At 37.9% G+C, this 20,251-nt stretch overlaps 1 protein-coding gene across 3 annotated transcripts in view; it reads left to right on the top strand.

The window, feature by feature from the left end:
* The window catches only part of PPARG (peroxisome proliferator activated receptor gamma), a 128,863-nt gene that overhangs the window by 16,663 nt on the left and 91,949 nt on the right, over positions 1–20,251 (top strand). For 2 of the 3 annotated variants that reach the window (XM_060308089.2, XM_030840914.3), the window contains exon 2: positions 7,563–7,636. The exons of the other annotated variant lie outside the window; for it this stretch is intronic. The gene's annotated coding sequence lies outside the window, so the exon portion shown is untranslated. The remainder of the gene's footprint in view (positions 1–7,562; positions 7,637–20,251) is intronic. 3 annotated transcript variants of the gene reach the window in all.

Raw genomic sequence — 20,251 nt, 5'->3', positions numbered from 1 at the left:
ACTGTTCCTAGAACAGTGCCTGGCATATAGTAGGTACTCAATAAATATTTTTTTAAAATTAATTAATTTTTGGCTGCATTGGGTCTTTGTTGCTGCGTGCGGGCTTTCTCTAGTTGCAGTGAGTGGGGGCTACTCTTCGTTGTGGTGCGCGGGCTTCTCACTGCGGTGGCTTCTCGTTGTGGAGCACAGGCTCTAGGAGCGCAGGCTTCAGTAGTTGTGGCACGTGGGCTCAGTAGTTGTGGCTCGCGGGCTCTAGAGCACAGGCTCAGTAGTTGCGGTGCACAGGCTTAGTTGCTCCGCTGCATGTGGGATCTTCCCGGACCAGGGCTCGAACCCGTATCCTCTGCGTTGGCAGGCGGATTCTTAACCAATGCGCCACCAGGTAACTCCCAATAAATATTTATTGAATATTGTTCATCGAACGTGGGGTGATGGTGGACAAAGCATTTCACGTGGGAAACTACTATTAGCACAGGCACAGAAGTAGGGAAAATGTGAGTTTAGAGAAAAACAGTTTGCTGAAGGCAACATCCTTATGTAATTACCGATGTGAACACTTTTTGGCTCAATAATTATGGTGGCTTCTTAATTTCTGCACAGTATTTAAAACACCAGTGATGACTTTCTGATGCTTGTATCCACAGTGAGCCGCTGAGCTAAAACAGGAAACGTCATTTCCTCTGACTCTGGTTTCGGAGCCTCTCCTCTCCCGTCTTCTTCCTCCTTGCTGCCTCCTGCCTCCCTCTGCCCCTCAATTCTTGCTCTAGCTCTGTTTTTATTCCCTCTTGTTCACACCTTTTTTTCCCCTTTTTCATTCTTGGTGTTTCCCATATTCTGTCTCTTTGTTTTCCTTCCTTTTCTACCTCTGTTTCTCTCCCTCCGATTGCCCTCTTCCTTTTCCAGTTTCCCAATTCCTAATATCTCTTTTTTTGGTTTGGTCCCTAACTATAGTATGGAAATGAAATGTATTTTAATCTACTAATCAAATAAGGAAGTAGGGATTTTTTTCTTTATTGAGGTATAATTGACGTAAAATTGTAAAGTATTTAAAATATACATTGTGGTGGCTTGAAATACATATGCAATGTGAAAGGCTTCCCTCCATTTGCTAATTAACATCCATCACCTTGCAACTCTCTCTCTCTGTCTCCGTCTTTTTTTTTGGTGAGAACATTTAAGTTCTGCTCCCTTAGCAAATTTTGATTATACAATACAGTGTTATCAACTATAGTCACCATGTTGTACATTAGCGATTTTTTACTCTGAATGTAACATGAGCAAAATGCTTATGTTGCTATTTCAGAGACAAAATAAAATTGATTATCACTTATAACTGGATTTCAACTGATTTTTTAAAAAATTAGTGAATCACTAATCCTCAGATTTGGAGAAGGGCATCAATAGACCTTAATTCATAAACTTTAGTAAAGCACAGTAGCTTGTTGAAATAATTCCTAATTGTCTTTAACAACCTTAGTTCCTCTTTTTTTCCACATGGTAGATATATCAGATATAGCATATGGATCCTTTAACACCATCTAATATTTTTTATTACATCTTTATTTACACAGTTACACAAGAGCTGGAATATTAGTCTGTTTTGTTCATTATCCCCAGTGCTTAGAACACTGCTAACAAATATCAGAAGCTCCACAAATAATTGTTGCCTTTTTTAAAAAATAAATTCATTTTATTTATTTATTTATTTATTTTTGCCGTACACGGGCCTCTCACCGCCGTGGCCTCTCCCGCTACAGAGCACAGGCTCCGGACGCGCAGGCTCAGCGGCCATGGCTCACGGGCCCAGCCGCTCCGCAGCATGTGGGGTCTTCCTGGACCGGGGCATGAACCCGCGTCCCCCGCACCGGCAGGCGGACCCTCAACCACTGCGCCACCAGGGATTTATTTATTTTTGGCTTCGTTGGGTCTTCGTTGCTGCACACAGGCTTTCTCTAATTGCGGCGAGCAGGGGCTACTTCGTTGCAGTGAGCGGGCTTCTTATTGCGGTGGCTTCTCTCATTGCGGAGCACGGGCTCTAGGCGTGCGGGCTTCAGTAGCTGTGGCATGCGGGCTCAGTAGTTGTGGCTCACGGGCTCTAGAGCGCAGGCTTAGTAGTTGTGGTGCACGGGTTTAGTTGCTCCGCGGCATGTGGGATCTTTCTGGACCAGGGCTCGAACCCGTGTTCCCTGCATTGGCAGGCGGATTCTTAACCACTGCACCACCAGGGAAGCCCCATAATTGTTTCTTTTTAATTTCAAATCTACCGTTTCATTCGACTTCCTAATCCTAAATAGGTATCATGAGTTTTGGGAGTAATATTACTCATTAGGATAACTTAGTTTATGATTGATTTATAAATGTAACCATAGGATTTCATGCTTAGAGAATGCTTTATTCCAGTTCAGTTTACACTTCAGTCTACTCCACAGTTTAAATCCTCAGCTAAGCTGTCATTTACCCATCCTTCTAAAGGACTCTTTCTTAATTATCTCAAGCACAAAAAAGTAGCCTAGCAATTGATAGTCATAGTTAATATTTACTGAGCACTTATTCTGTATCAGGCTCTATTTTAAGCACATTATGTACATTATCTCGTTTTATTCTTCCAACAAACTGTAAAAGGTATACACTATTATCTCTATTTTGCAGATGAAGAAACAAACACAGAGAGGTAAAAATAACCTGCCAGGCGATAAAACTAAGATTTGAACTCAAGCAGCCTGAACCCAGCCACCCTGTCTTGCACACTTTAGCAAGAGTCTAATTTTCCATTATGTAACTTGCCAGAGAATGAGATAACTCTACTCCATACTACCAGCACCATTCCACTCTACCCCATGCTACCAGCACCATTCCACACTTAACAATTATATCTACACGCGTGTAACCGTATTCAGATGTAACCATGGATTAGATCCAAGCTTTTAGTTGTTCTGGTTCACTGCAAATCCGTTTATGTGTCATGTAAGCGGTAAGCAACTTGAAAGTACTTATTCTGGTTACTTGTGACAAGGTAAGTTAGATCACCAAATCTTTACCTTATATTCAATTCAGGAACTCCACTGTCACTTAAAACCGACCACCCTTGGGAGATTCTTTATTTTCATTTTTCTCTTTCTCTTAAATTCCTCTTAATTCAAATGAAGTCATTTTACTTTGCCACCTCAGGATATAGGCGTCAATTTAATAACCAATTTTGTATGCATGTTGTAAAAATCTAGGGAAGGATGTGATTGGCTCATCTTGACTCTGGCTTCTAAGGGAATCAGTCAGCGATTTGCGGGGTTAGTGGGAGACCCATGTATTTAGTTCAATGGGATAAAACTTAGTCATTTGGGAGCGTTCATATACTTTCACCTTCCCCCAATGCACCAAAGAGAATTTTCATTTGACAGCACAAAACCCGTTTCCCCTACCCTTAGAAAAGTTGATTTTACAAGGTCAGTTCCTAGATTTTTGTGCTGAAGTATTGGAGAATGAGAAGAAAGGGTCTGGACGTGAAAAGCTGGAGGAGATTTAAGTTGCCCTATGTCATAAAGTGCTGGGAAAGAGATGAAGGAGAGATTATGACATTACTGGGCTGAGAATGGAGGAAGTGTTGAGTTGGGAGGGCTTTTGCTGAAGGTGACACTTCGGAAAGTGTGGGGTGTGAAAAAGTCTAAGGGAAGGGGGAAAGGGATGTGAGAAGTGTTGCCTATGGTTATGAACTGAGCTTCCTTGAATGTACTTTGCAAGGCTGGAGTAGAGATTAGAACACCTTTTCATCTAGCAGGGAGCGAGGAGTGGTCCAATATGTGTTGGATTGTGTGTCTTTAATTCTTCAGAGGGAGGAGATGGGTAGCCAGCTTAGGAATTGTTGAGTTTGAGGTTCCTGAAGAAACTCAGGGAGAGGTGTTCCCCAAAAATTGGAAATACAGATTTAGAAGTCTTGAGAGAAGACATGGTTAGAGATGAAGATTTGGAAGCTGTAAGCAAGTAGATATGTTTATGGGTAAGAGTGAGGCCAAGAAGGAACTTGCAGAACACATAGGATCGAAGAACTCAGGAGGAAGAGGTACCAAGAAAAAGGACTAACGTAGTAGTCATAGGGTTAGGATAAGAATTCAAAGTAACTGGTCACTAGGCAGCAAAGGGAGGAGACAGTTTCAAGAGTAGAGGATACACAGAATATCAAATGATGCAGAGACAGAGATGGCGGTGCTGGAGCCAGCTCAGACTGGCTTGTGAAAGTCAATTGTTAAATTTTGGGGATTTTTGTGAGCCGACTGTTATCCACAGCCATTGTTAAAAGTTAGATTGTATATACGAGCAGTGAAACAAGTTATGATAAAAACAGAGGTAGTAACCACACCAACTGCATTGCTTCCTGATTATTTTACATTGATGAGGTGTTGGTGTGGATTGCATCTGTGAGGTGGGGATACCATGTAATATGCTGCTGCTGCCCCAGCTCTGCCCGACTCTGCTGTCATGTTGATGGCCCTAAGTCAATCACCATGGGAGTATTTACACCACAGAAATTAGCAAACACTACAAACCAGAGCATTCTTCCTGCAAGGAGAGCCAGTTGTTAAACACTTACCAGCACACAATTGGGCAAATAGAATGAAAATCAAGAAAAGTCTAATGGATTTAGCAAGAAGGAGACCACCTGTCACTTTTGCTTGAGTTTCAGTAGAAGGGTGGGTGGCAAAAGCCACAGTGAAGTGGGTTAAGGAGTGAAATAACGGAAAGTGAGAAAAGAAATGCTCAAATAAGTTTGAGAACTAATGAGTTAAACAGCTAAGCAGATTGTTATTGTTGATACTGTTTTTTTTCTAATTGTGGGGCTTACTGAGCATATACAATGCTAATGTACTTTACTAACCTCCAAATGTGAACAACATGTGCAAATTCATCTTGTGGTGGAAGCTTTTCCATTGGAAAATCTTAAAGAATCTAGTTATCTATAGAACATATTTTGGGAGATGCTGCTGTAATATTTCACAATTAAGATGATATTGGTTGTAAGTTTGAGATTAATATTCTTGTTATTAAAGTTTCTTAGTTCTTTAAGGAAATATTTTCAAGAATGAATGTTGAATTTTATTGAGTATTTTCTTTTGTATTTCTTGAAATAGTCATGTGGTTTCTTTTAAAATTCAACCTAGTGCTGGAACACATTATTTTAATACGTATTCCAATATTAAATCTTCTTTGTCTTTCTGAGATAAATCCAACTTGATTATGGTGGTTTATTCTTTTAGTATACTATTGCATTCGTTCATTAGCATTTTATTTTTACTTGTAAGTCAATATTAATAAATGAGGTTTTTTTTTCTTGTTAGGTATCTTTCTTGTTAGGTTACCTTGTTAACTATTTTGTCTTGTTAGGTTTTGAAAAATTAATTTGGTCACTCTTTTTTTTTCCTACTCAGGAACAGTTTATGTGGCAAGAAACTTATTTCTTCCTTGAAAAAAATGTATCTGTAAAGTTATCTAGCCCCAGAGCTTCTTGGGGAAGCAAATCTTTGATAAGTTTTCAGTCGTTTTCATTTTTAATTATTTTCCTATTTCTTAAGTCAACTTTTACCATTTATACCATTTCAGACAAATGTAGTAAGTTTCCCTTTGGCTTGCATTATTATCTACTTAGATTCTGGTAAAAAGCCTATCTCAGATATTAAAAAGCTGGATGAGTAGAACAGACCCTGTCCAGTGTGGGTTTTGTTGTAATGTGAGGGGCTTGTCTGCTCTCTTCACAGCCTGGTTCTCTGGCTTATATTAATGAGTAGAAGGATTTAAAAACTAATGAATGTAAACCAGTCTGTATTTAACTGACCAGATGGGGAACATGAAAGAACTGTAATACTTGATATATACTGCCCCCAGAATGGATCTTGTTTCTGCCCTACTTACTATATTTTATGCCTGCAAACGGTACCTTCTATGGTACAGTGCAGTTCTGAATGGATACAGAAAGATTACTGATGTTACTGGGGGAGGGGGTTTTAGGAAAGGTTATAGATTCTGTCTGCCTTTGAAAATCACAGAAACTGGTCCAGTTTTCTGTTTGATCCAACTCTTAGGGCTACAAGCTAGGAATACATAGCAGTTTCCAGAAATCTTAACTTTACCTTGTCTCTTTCTTGCTGTCTATTTCTTAGTGAATTCATATGTATTTCAAAGAGAAATTGGAATGAGTGTCAAGAAAAGCTAGTATGGCTTAATCTTACCCTGTAGTCAACATTATTTAATTTTTCAGAGAGAGATTTTGCTCAAATTTTTCTTTATTAATACTCTTTCCTTTTGTTTTCACATATTTAAGCACTTTTTTGTTGACTTAAAGGTGAAAAAAGTCTAAATAGTAATCCATTATAAAGTTGTTTCTCATGCGCTATGCATGTTATATGTAATGGACAGGTTTGATGTGGGTACTCCTTTCATTTTTGACTAACAAATGAAAGAGAGTTTACATGGAGAGTAAACTGCTGTGATACAGATGAGCAGTCAAAAAGCAAAGCAGACAGGTCTAAAACCCTGACAAGCTAGCTCTTTCTATAGAAGAATATGCCCCATTATGAAAACAAAATTGTTACCGTATTGTTGAGTTCATTAGGAGGTTTTCAGTTTCCAAACAACAGTACTAAACAGTGTGAGTGAAACAAAGAATCAAACAAAATACATTGGGCTGTAGTTTATATTCTTTCAAAGTAGAAATAACAAAATGGGAAAACATTTTATATTCATGATCCACTACGGTACCCATGCATTGGGTAATGGAATAGGTTTTGCAAATTCCAGTGGAAAGGTGCAGCATTAAAAAAGAAAAAAAATTAGAATTTTGGGTAGGTTAGACTGTGCAGAATGTTGGGTCTGGATGTTGGGACTTTGAAGGCCCTGATGATAAGCCTTTGGCCCTGGGTACTGTTTTGTCTTTACGAAATGTACAGCTATTCTAGGATCCCTGAGCCCTTCGTAGGAGCCAAGGATACACATCCTTAGACCTTTGACATAGTTACTCGGATAATCTGCTCTCTGCATCTTCCTTTAAAAATCTGGTCCCCGTGAAATGTGCTGTATCTACTGTCCCTAAATGGTTGTGACGCTTTTACCTTAGGCTTAACAGCCATGTGCCCTTTAGAAGGAGTATATTTTCATAAATGTAATCTTTGCTGTGTATAAATTTTATCAGTCCTCTATCTCTTGACGTTACTAACCCTTTTAAAATCTAGTTTTTCTTAAGTCTGCCCAACGTAGGTGTCTTCATTAATTTGACATAAAAGATGGATGAGACAAAGGACCCTGACTCATGATCAGTGACAGAACAGGAGAGGAGGCAAAATGAATCTAATCCATGTCTCTTTAGGAAGATTCTCCAGCCCTGAATGGTTTACAAGTCAGTCTGTTGGTTGCTTCTAGAGAATACAAAGCATTCTAAGCTCAGGGACAGCCAACAGTCATGATGAAATCCAACAGAGAAAATACATTCATTTGTGCTTGTACATTTTGGTATCCTAGGTTGTCTAAGAATTTTGAATATGTGTGTATATTAAAAATCTTTTTTCTTTTTAATTGTTCAGATTTGAAAGAAGCCAACTTGAAGCCACAGACATACAAGAAGGCCATTTCCTTAAACAAGGGTTGCCCTTTAATGGTAGGTAAACTCAGAATTTATTGTACTAAATTTGTATTTAGAAAGGTCTCTTTTAAAGAACATGCAAATGCTTCATAGTATTTTATTGTAAAATTTCTTAGAGAGCTTTTATTTTGACTATCAGAATACTTTCTACTGTATAATTTACCAGTCAGTGGAAGGAAAGCACAGTAACGTATTTGACTAAGACAAAACGAAGATAGACAAAACAAAACAAACTTAGGGGTTGAGAAATAACACAAATCCTTAGAAATAAGTCTCAATACAAGTACATTATATTAGGTTCATGTGTTACTTGTAATTGAATTGAGAGAAAAATTAAAATATCTTTCCTGATTCTCTGTAGGCCATGCAACTCTGATCCCAGGTCACAAAGGAGAAAGTAGCTTAATTTATCCAATGCCCATGCCGATATACTTCATTTGGGGAATTAAAATCCAGTACTATAGTTATTTATTTTATTGTTCAAATTATTCCAGCCCCCAATGGCCAAAGCTGGAATAATTGGATAAATATAAATAATTTGATAGATATAAATATATATAATATCAAATATATTTGATAAATATAAAAAATTTTTTAAAAACTATAGCACTGGATTACAACCCCCCAAATAAAATATATGTATACATGATTCCATACTGATATAAATAAATGACTGAATGAATAAATTGAAGGACGAGAACTTTTCCTTACAGAAGAATTTAAATTAGTAAATGTTAAAGGAACAAGGGAGATGGAAAATTGCCATCAGAGAACCTCAGCAGCAGTTACTGCTACAGGCAGGACCCACTGATGAATACTCAGATTAGAAGGTGAAAGGAGGAGCAGAATATGGACAGAACCTCCAAGCATCTCCCTTTAAATATTTATTAGTTACAAAGAGAAAAGTAGTAAGTTTAAGCAGAAGAATCCTGGCAGACACCACTTTAACCAAGTGATCCAGGTTAATAGGTTAATATCTACAGTACTAAGACATATTGAGCTTATATACCCCCAAAAAGGGCACATCAGGTCTTCAGTATTCTTCCCAAACATTCATAACGACAGTTGCATCATGAGAAAATGTTAGGCCAATCTAAATAGAGAGACATTCTACAAAATACCTCACCAGCATTCTTCAACAGCGTCAAGGGCATGGAAGACAAGAAAAATCTGGGGAACTATACATTAAATTATGTGCACTTTTCTGTATGTCAACTATACCTCAATAAAGCCACTTTAAAAAAAACAAACAAAAGGAAAAGAAAAGACTGCGGAACTAGAGGAGATGAGGAGCAATGGCAACAAAATGCAATATGGGATCCTGGATTGGGTCCTGGAACTGAGAAAGGGCATGAGTGGAAAAACTGGTGAAATCCAGATAAAGCCGTTTATAGTAGTGTGCCAATTTTCATTTATTAGTTTTCCTCATTGGGCTGTGGTTGCAAAATGTTAACAGTAGGAAGCCCGGTGAAAGTGACGTGGGAATTGTCTCCAGTATCTTTGCAACTTTTCTGTAAACCTCAAATTATTTCAAGATGAAAAGTTCTTTAAAAGTTACATTGGAGTCACTCAGTAATCATCCTCGTTAGACTTTTACTGATTTTTAGAGTGAGTTTCTGTTTGTTTGCCAACCTTAGAACATTCTTCTCATAAAGGATACTCCTTGAGCTGTTTCTTAATCCTGTCCATACACAGAGCCATCCTCACCTCCACAGCTTTGCTCTCCACTTAGTTCTCCAGCCACTCACTTCCAGCCCCCAGAAAACCTGTGAGTGGGGAAAAAAACCCACTAGGCTCTGAGTCCTCACAGAGCACCTCTGAGCAAAATTTTTAGTTGGTGACGGTCAGGGTGTGATTTCAGTGTTCAAGTGTTTAGATTTCATTCATGATCTCTTGGTCCACCAGTCTTCTTTACCCAGGACAACATTTGAACAAGCACTTAGAATTAGTAGCCTTGTATTTGAATGGTGAAGATGAGAGAAGGTCATGCTGTTTTTAGGTAAAATGTCTGGGAAATTCTGTGAATATAAACAGTACTAAGGGAACTTTGATTCTTAAAGGAAATCAATAGCTGTATTAAGTTTGATTTGAAAATCAGTTTAACTTTAAAAAAAAGAGATAAGTCAAAAGACCAAACTCTTGAAAGACCAAGTAAGGGGCAATTATGTACTTTGGCGTCTGGAAATGAGTGTTTGGTCTGAATTCAAGCGTTTGCGCATGAAAAACAAAATGCTGAGTCTTAAGAGTTCTTCCCTGAAGGGTTTTTGCCGGCAACTCTCTTATGTGTTCAACCAATTTTGGAAACTACACTAGTTCACACACTTTAGGCGAAACAAGAAAAAACAGAAGTGGCATCTAAAATAGTCAGATTCATAGAGACAGCAAGTAGGGTGGTGGTGACCAGGAGCTGGGAGGAGTGGGGGATGGGGAGTTAGTGTTTCAAGGGAACGTAGTTTCAGTTTGGGAAGATGAAAAAGTTCTGGATGGATGCACAGCAGTCTGAAGGTACTTAATGCCACAGAACTGTACATTTTTAAATGCTTAAAATGGTCAATTTTTATGTAATGTCTCTTTTACCACAATTTTAAGAAGTGAAAAAGAAATAGAAGTCTTCAGCAGTTCCATTCCATTTCCTTCCAGGGTGCCCAGCTCTGAGGAGAATCTCTGCTTGGGAGCATTTCTCCTTAGGAGGAATCTTTGTTGAAAATCTAGAGATGATTTCCTGGACATCATTTACCAACCGGCAGTTTAAATGGCCCCTATATCATAAATAGTGCAAGTAGAAAAGGAACCTGGTACACAGGAAACAGTAGAGCTGGGTGGTTGGGAGAGTTGCTTGTGGGTTAATTTATAACTAAGACAAATGAATCTATAAAAAGAAGAAAAGCCCCATAAGAAATATGTTAACTGATGGTAAGGGAGGAAAAAAGGGCTTAGATAAAAGATATCTGAACTTGTTTGGTCCCAATGATTTTATGGCTGAGGAATTCAATTATAGGTGTACTGGGTGGAGCAAATCACAATTCTGTGAATTACTAATAGGACACGACGATCTTTATCGTTTTCTGTATGTGCTCACATGCAGAGTTCAGGCCTGCCCTCTGTAAATAAACTCTCTGCTTAGCTATGCTGCTATGTATGAATTCAGGGCTGCAGGACTGGAACATAGATAGGGTTCTAAAATATTAAAGGTGGGGAGGTGGTACAAACAGAAATAAGATCAGGAACTAGGACAGATAAATGACTTTGAATTTGGGCCCTTGGGTTTGTTTCATTTTACATTAAATTCTTTTAAGACGTTTTTGTTACTGAAAAGCTGTGAAAATATCTTTTAGAATAAAAAGACCACACTTAATCACACGTAAACTACTATTCTAACTTCTGTATAGTTTCAGTTCTGGTTGACCTGTATACATGTTTTAATTACTAACAGTTACAGTATATGGAGCATTTCTGCTTCTTTCACTGTTAGATTACATGTCTTTGTTCCTTTTTACCTGGCTTTCAGATGTCATATTGGCAACACAGTAGTCCATATTAGTGATATCACAGAATTTACTAAGCCAGTTTTCAGGTGGCTTCTAATTTTTTATTATTATACAATTACTGTTTATTCTTACACAGTTACATATAGTGAATATCTTCATGCACGTATTTCACTTTTTAAAAAATCATTTTCTTCAGATAAATTGCTTTAAGAGGAGTTTCTATGTTAAAGGGTTTGAGCAACTATATTACTCCTGCATTATTCATTTTTATGGCATTTCACATTGCTTTGAGGATATATTAGTGGCAAAATGAACCAAAACGTATTTCCAAAGCGTATGTTTAAATGATTTCTGTTCATTTAAATCTATTATCATTTAGCTCTGGCTCTGTGTGTTTGACAGCGGAATGAGGGTGGAGAGTGAGGAGTTTTCACCAGTTGTTTAGATATTAGCATAATATGGGGTTTTGGGTAGTTTTTGGTTTTTTGGATTGTGATGGGGGTGTTGTTTATGTTTTGGGTTAGGAAAAAACCAACTTGGCTGCAATGAAATTGCAGATTATTTCTTGAGGCTATACCAAATTTAAATCAAATTTAAAACCTGTGCTGCAGGTCCCTAGGGCCTTTAAGTCTGCATGTTGCAAGCGGTTGTAAAGGAATGATTGCTTGCAAAAATGAAGGTTTAACGAAGTAGCACATCCAGAGAGAAGGATACAAATCAATTTTGTTAAAGGATTTATTTCAATCAGATATTTATAATTTGCGGTTTAAATATTTGAGGTGCATAGTAATTTTAGAATAAAGATACAATGATAAGAGAAAATTTTAAAATGCAAAATCGTATGGTTAAAATGTACAATGAATAGAAAAAAGATTATGGGTGTTTGTTTTTCCTTTTTATTCTGAACTTTCATTTGGGGGTTAAGTGTTACAGTTAATGACACGAAATAGAGATTACAGCTTTTAACTACAATGCAGTGTATTGTATTTTTTGCTATCAAATAAGCAACGTAATAACAACAATAAACATTTTAAACAAAAAAATTATCTATAATCTTAACATCCTTATTGAAACTATTTTAATTTCTACAAGTTGCCTTCCAGTTCTTAATACATATACATAGATTTTTAAATATGTGTATGTGGTATTTGAGAAAGTAACTACACAGCTATCCCTGACCCTCACTGTCTATAAAACTAAGGGGTTGTGATAAATGATTTCTAAAGTATCTTTTCATTCAAAAGCAATATTTTAAAACCTAGCTGTGTCTAAACTGTGTAATAAATATCTTCTGGAAAAACATGTAAGTCGATCACAGTGAGTACTATCTTCACTTAAAAACATGAGTCACTGTTATAAAATGCAGAGGGTTCATTCCTAAAAATTAAGCTTAAAAGAAATTCTGTGATATTAACAGTTTGTTAAACTGAAGAATGCATGGTGGGGGAGGGGTTTGATTATTTGAGACTCTTGAGTAATAATTTCAATAAAGCAGTGTTTGTTCTCAGGTAGTAATTTTATTAAAACCTACTGTACAAATGTCTGATAGAAGAGGATACAAAAAATTACTTTTGGCGATTACTTGATTTTCATTTATAACCGCACTTTCATTCTCATAAGAGAAAAAAGATTTTTAATCTTTTTGTGATTTCTTAATTTTAATGTTTTCATGAACTAACAGTGTGTAAAATTATTGATTTTGGCAGGAAAAGTGTACCTCTTCCTAATCTCTCCTTCGATGATTTTGTTTACCTTTTTAAAAAAAATTGCCGATAATGAGCTCTGCAGTCCTAGCTGTAGTATGCTCGATTCTTTGGATACTCCCAGTAACTCATATGTTACCAATAATGTGCATAAATTCTGCCACAGTATCATATAGTAAGAGCTCAAACATTGGAGGCCACTATTATTCCATGGACCATAATGTGAAGCAACTGTGATCTCTGTGTTATTCTAGTTGTTGTTTTGATTTTTTTTTTCTTCACACTTATGAACTCCTTGTCCTTCAGTCCAGATCCTGTGATCTGAAATCATTTAAATTATTAAAAACTTGATATTTTTAACCTTTTATACTCCCAGTAGACAGGACATAGGAAATTTAGTGACGTAAACATCTTTAATAATCTTTAAAAGTCATAAGACTTGGTAGCTGGGACAAACAATTAGGTATAAATTTCAGGGAAATACCATAATGGCATGACTTGTTTTCTTTTGTTAGCAAGCCACTTGGCTTTCCTCTCAAACCCAAGGAATAAGTCGTGTGGCCCCCTTTTATGATTTCGGTTTCATCTGCATCACAGAAATATATGTTTCCCTAAGTTTACTCACTATAATTTGTGATTGCTATTTTTCTTATCTGCGAAGGAAGTACAACAGTTCCCACTGGGGAAATACCATGTTAAGTTGATCCTAAAATAAGAAATCTAAGGGAAAGGTCACATCCTAATGACTTGTGCAAATCTAAATTCCCATGGAGCTTTAAAATTATTTTGTAGCAGTGGAATATTAACAATGTGTTGTTGAACTTCTTCCAGATCGCATCATAAAATTGAGAGCACTTTTGTGTACAGAAATAACCACTGAAGAATGAGTACAATTGACAAGACCTAATTTTTTTTAGTAATCCATTTTGAATATCCAGAGAAATCTAGCATGAATAATAAACCACAAAATGCTTTTTGTTACTTTCACTGAAACTATAAGGAGTATTGTTTAGGAAGTATTATAATTATATACAAACAGAGAAAGTGATCTTACCAGCCCTGACCTCCCGTTATACTTTGGAAGAACCCTAATTCTAGAGAGAGTTGCTGCTTCCAGGACACCTGAAAGTTGACACCTGAACATCAGGACACCTGGGTTGTAGTCTGTCCTTTTCTGTTAATTGGCAATCGCTTAAATATTCTGGACCTCAATTTCCTTACCTGTTAAGGACCAAGTAAGATTAAATATATACAGTGCTTAGAAAATTTTTATAGTACTGTATATCTTTAAGATATTACTATAATCATTGCCTTGAGTTTTCATCTTTTCCAAATGAGGAAATAAAATGCTTATCTGTGTGATATGGCATATGTTCAAAGAATCTCTGCAACTATTCAATATCTCTGTAATATCTTTGTTCAGGAAAGGTATTAAGCTCTTTCATTGTGCTAATTCATTTTTAAAATTTTATTTTATGCACCTACATGAAAAGGGTGAAATGTAACAGATCTGTACCCTTTCCCACATTCACCAGAAAAAGTGCTTATTGGAAGCAGTCCCGTAGAGGAGACTAACTTCCTTTAAGTTCACATCCTTTTAAGAACTGGGATGAGTGGTGGCTGGAATGTGATGAGGTGACTTGACTTTCACCCTAAGTCATGAGTGAAAGTTAACAATGTTGCCAACTTGTGTTCTCAATATGTGGAGTAACTATTCTCATCCTTTCATCCATCAGACTTTGGAATAATAGTGATAGCAACAGCAAGTAAGAGTCTAAGGAGAATAAATTCTTTGAACACTTCTGCTCCCTGCTGTAGTGGGGAAAAAACCTTTATGTGTGAACCTACTGATTGCTGCTATTATAAATTTGTTTTTCCAACTTTTTAGTTTCCATCGATGTTGTCTTAGTTCAGATTTTCCTTATTCCTCACCTGAGTTATTGCAAATTGTCTGTCCGACTCAATGCACCATTTCCATTTCATCCTCCAAGTAGACAGAGTTCTTTCTCAAACACTGTGTTTGCATTTCACCCCCCTTCCTGGGAGCATTACAGACTTCGTGGTCTACCTCAGCCTACCCCCTCGGTCTCACTGCCTCCATTTGCATCATGGATATTAGGGCTCGGCCACTCCAGATGGCTCATCAGTGTTCCTCTCACAGCATTGGGTTCATGCCTGGAATGTACCAATTATCGTATTGGATTATTGTTGGTTTTGTAGTTAGTTTTATGGAGTGAGCTTCTTCTTTTTTTTTAATCTTTCTCTTAATTTAGTCTTATTTTGTTTTTTTTTAATATAAACTTATTTATTTTATTTATTTATTTTTGGCTGTGTTGGGTCTTTGTTGCTGCGTGCGGCATTTCTCTAGTTGTGGTGAGCGGGGGCTACTCTTTGTGGTGCATGGGCTTCTCATTGTGGTGGCTTCTCTTGTCGTGGAGCACAGGCTCTTATGGCACGCGGGCTCAGTCGTTGTGGCTCGCAGGCTCAGTAGTTGTGGTGCACTGACTTAGTTGCTCTGCGGCGTGTGGGATCTTCCCAGACCAGGGCTCGAACCCGTGTCCCCTGCGTTGGCAGGCGGATTCCTAACCACTGCACGACCAGGGAAGTCCCTGGAGTGAGCTTCTTGAAGACAGAGACTATCTTCTGGGTGTCCCTAGCACTTAAAACAGCTCCTAGCAAGGATTATGCAAGTGTTACAATTATAATGTAATTAACATTAAATGATTCAGATATACTTTTATGTCTGCTAATTAAGCATAATGCTATTAGCATTCTTGCGTAAATGTTATTTTTAAATTTGCCAATGAGAGATGCAAAACATGATGGAAAATTGAAGTAAGAAAATTCTGTGATATAATATGTATTTTACAATTCTGTAGATTTAACTTCTGCATAGGTGGGGACTGCCGCTGCTGCTTCTCCTCTCCGTCTCCCCCCTCCCCCTCCTCCTCCTTCTTCCTCAACTCCTCCTCCGCCTTTCATTTTTTAATTTTTTTGCAGGTGTTGAAAATGAGTCCATAAAAGCACATAGATACCTTATCAGCTACTTTTTGCCTATGTAATTCAGGGATGAGGAATATTCAGCTCACAGACTTGTTATGGCCTTTCAATCTTCTATAGCATTTGAAGCAGGGCTGCTAAGTCAGGGAAAGGGCTACAACCGTTATTCGTACGGAGGTTTTATTGTTGTTGCGGTTCCTATTTGTATATGTTGTTTATTAAACAAGTATTTCCAAGCTGCTTTTCTATATCCAGCCCTGTTCTAGACAAAGTGGAATTAGGCCATTCCTCCCTCACAGTCTCGTTTGAAGGGCAATACCAGCACAGACCACATGAAAGAATTAAATCACAGAGCTGGGGTGATGTGTGTTTGAGGGAAAACATATAGTGCAAGTTCATAGAAGAAAGCACATCTGCAGAGCTGGAATAGTCAGTGGTTGTTTCACGAAGTGCTTGCACCTGAGCTGAACCCCGAAAGTGTGGATGCGGAAACACGAGAAGGAAGAGCTGGAAATTTTAAACACGAGGAGCATCATGGGGCAGGAATCTCAGGATGTCGGGGGCACACTGTACTCTAGAGTCAGTGGGAGGTTCACGTAAGAGGGGAAAAGGGCTGAGCTTGGCAGGATACAAAGGCTAGAGCGAGGAACTTGGACTTCGTCTAGGAGGCATTGGGGAACTTGAAGATTTGGGGAGAGGGAAGTGGTGTGACAGAAGCTCCGTTTGGATGGGACAAGTGAAAGAGATATTTTGATAATGTAAGATTTGGTGAGTGAATGAAAAATAAAGAGGATGAAAGAAAAAGAAGAGTCAAAAATGAACTCCAGGCTGATGTATAGAGAGGTGGAAGAAATATGGGAGAGGGACTCTGTTTGGGGGAAGAAAGATGAGGTTGATTTCAGACTTGCTGAATTTGAAGTGAAGGTGGAGTATCTCAGTAAGCCCTAGAGAGAGGTGAAGATTCGGGACTGAACCTCGTTTCGGAGGCCAGAACGAGACACGTGGTTTTGGGTGTCATGAGCGTAGAGTGAAGAATGCTTCTCAGGAAGCAGCACACAGGTCAAGTTTAAAAGGGGAAGATGAGAGAGTGGCAAGAGTAGATCGGGTCATCACTGCCAAACAAGGAGAGCTTGAAGGAGAGGAAAAGAACACAACCCTTAGTGCCTCCTATGGACCGGGCATTGGGTGAGCAGCTTCAGGTATACAATCTTATTTCATCCTCAAAGCAACCCTGTCGCATAGGAATTATGATTACCCCCATTTTACAGATGAATAAAGTGAAGTTTAGCAGGTGAAATAACATGTCTAAGGGCATACTGCCAGTGCCAGGAGGAATATAATTTAAACTGAGATCCTTCTGACTCCCAAGCTCACATATTTTTTTTTTACTGAAATATTGTAAAATGACAGTGAACTGTCAAGAATGAAAAAAGGAGTAATTCCATTAACAGCTGCAAGGAGGAGATCATTGTTTAAGATTATAGGTTAAGTACAGTGGGAGGAATGGGTATTTGGGGAGGTTAGAAGGTAATAGGTGGTGTATGAAGGGAGGGAGGGATTTTAGGCCACTGAGGACTGGGGCAGCCAATAGGACAGCTCTCCTAGAAAAGCTGAATCAAGGAAGGGAGGGAAGAGTGCAAATCAAGGAGGAGGTAGTACAGGGCTGAGGCCTCAGAAAAGACATTAAGAAGAGGCAGACCCTGTGAGAAAAGACTGCTTCCACCAAGTTTGGAGGTTAGTGTCACAGTGGAGACCAGAAGAAGGGTAAAGGAAAAAGGTGTCAGACAAAGATTTTTTTTTTTAATTTACTTATTTTTTTCCTATTTATTTATTTAATTTTTTGGCCGTGCCACACAGCATGTGGGATCTTAGTTCTCCCATCAGGGATCAGGGATCAGGGATCGAACCCAGGCCCCCTGTGTTGGGAGTACGGAGTCTTAACCACTGGACCACGAGGGAAGTCCCCTATTTAGTCACTTATTTATTAAAGAATTTTTTTTAAATTAAATTCAATTTATTTATTTATTTTTGGCCGCATTGGGTCTTCGTTGCTGCGCGCGGGCTTCTCATTGCGGTGGCTTCTCTTGTTGCGGAGCACGGGCTGTAAGTGCGTGAGCTACAGTAGTTGTGGCTCGCCGGCTCTAGAGCACAGGCTCAGTAGTTGTGGTGAACGGGCTTAGTTGCTCCGTGGCACGTGGGATCTTCCCGGACCAGGGCTCAAACCTGTGTCCCCTGCATTGGCAGGCGGATTCTTAACTACTGCGCCACCAGGGAAACCCAGTTATTTATTTTTAATTGAAGTGTAGTTGATTTACAATGTTGTGTTGTATAGCAAAGTGATTCAGTTGTACATATATATATTCCTTTTCAGATTCTTTTCCCTTATAGGTTATTACAAAATACTGAGTATAGTTCCCTGTGCTATATAGCGGGTCCTTGTTGGTTATCTGTTTTGTATATAGTAGTGTGTATATGTTAATCCCAAACTCCTAATTTATCCCTCCCCACCCTCGCCTTTCCTCTTTGGTAACCATGTTTGTTTTCTAAAACATAGATTTTTTTAAAAGCACTAGTTGTAATGATACCTCCAAAGTTATAACTTACTTGGAAAAAAGCACATAAAAATAGACATGGTGGATACGAGACCTTAATCAATCACTTCCCCTCTTCTGGCCTCAGTTTTCCCATACGTTGACAGATTAGGATAGAGAAGACAAATGGGTCTCTAAGGACCCTTCCAATACTTAATTTTCTAAGCATTGTGGAATGCGACAGCCTTGATCTGTTCACAGAGAGGGCAATCATATAGCTTTATATTTCAAAGGAACTTGTAGGAATATCTAAAATTAGAGATACAAAGGAAATGCTTAGAATTTTAAGTCCTCAATTCAAAATTTCTGGCTGTATCCCTTTTCCCCCTTATTAAAAGTTATTAGAATGTCAGTGTGTTACCAACTGTAAACTCTTGAAGGCAAGGACCTCTATCCTATTCTCTGATATGTCCTCAGCATCGAGCGTAATGCTTGATACATAATAACAACTCAATAAATACATATTAAATGAATGAAAGTTGAATTACAAAATAAAGTGTTGCCACTATATAGGCTTCCCATGCTTTTTCTCCCCTTTGGTCTCCTTTCTCCTCCATGACAATTCAGGGGTGTGTTAATTATGTCAAGATAGTCACTTTTCAATGTATCTATATCATTTTAATTGTTTTTTTCATTTGGTTACTATGTTGGTTTTTTGTAGAAAGGGAACTAGGTGATTTGACTGACAGTTAATGGAAGTCTTAGCGTTTTTCAAAATTATCTTTTGTAGAAACTTCCAAATTAATTAGTAATCTAGTTTCCCATCTTTTTTCAGTTTAAATTTTACCAAGAATATTGCCTTTATTAAAAGGAATCGTGTTTTATATTATGGAGGGAAAATGATTTAAAGAAAAACAGAAATCTATTCCTGAACAAATTTAGTGATGCTGGTGTAAGAAAAAAAAAAAAAAAAAGCCACAAGAAATCATCCCAAGTTAGTAATGCTTCCCATCTTAAACACATGATTTCAGTTGTCCCTAGCTAGCTAAAGGTTACAAAATGTCACCATAATACCCTTTACTTCCTTATGAGTTCTTGCTCCCCCCCACACACTCCCAAATATGGTAGATGGAGTTGTAGAAACCCTGAAGTATGACAATATAGTTTATTACACTTTTAGCTAGAAGTATTCTGCCAAAATGAGCTGAGAAATAGAAGAAATGGATTTAAATTTACAGCAGTCCAGTGAGACAGAATATACTTTTTCCAGACCACTCAACCAGCAAGCCAGTTTGTAACTTTAATGCTTCATACATTGGAAAAGTTGCAACTGTAACAAAATCAACAGAAATATCTCTGGCTAATGTACTTCAATGCGAAGATTGACTGCAGCAATATTTTTCCAAATGCATACTTTTATAGGCTTTATACTACTTTCCAGAATATTATCAGTTTTACTTAGTACTACTTTGGGAATTACTGATTCTTATCTCTCTGGTAGGAATTAAAACCAGAGCTGACGTTTCACTGTTAGCAGACTCTGTCTTCAGCGATCTGGCGACCTGAAGATATCTGACTCTCTTTCATTACCAAGCTTCAAGTCTGCAGATTGTCGTTGGTCTTCCCTTTCCCTGAGGTAGAGATTAAGACTATTTGTCTACGTGGGATACATGAAAATGCTGACTTTAATAAACGGCTGTTTGATTCTTGGATAGAAACTGAAATATTGGGCAAGATAACCAAGCATCCAAAAATTGAATGATGATCAGTGGAAGCTTTACAGTTACCTTGGGTTTTGAGTCAAGATAGTAAGTAGCATACATTATAGAATCAGCCATCCTATGAAAACATGAACATGAAGGAAGATTGATTTTTATTTCTCCTTAAAAGTTTGTTCAGCTTTAAGTA

Source organism: Globicephala melas, chromosome 11, assembly GCF_963455315.2.
Source record: "Globicephala melas chromosome 11, mGloMel1.2, whole genome shotgun sequence".
In the NCBI taxonomy this organism is placed as follows: Eukaryota; Metazoa; Chordata; class Mammalia; order Artiodactyla; family Delphinidae; genus Globicephala; species Globicephala melas.
The sequence above is the reverse complement of the archived record's forward strand: the minus strand, read 5'-3'. Positions and strand labels throughout refer to the sequence as shown.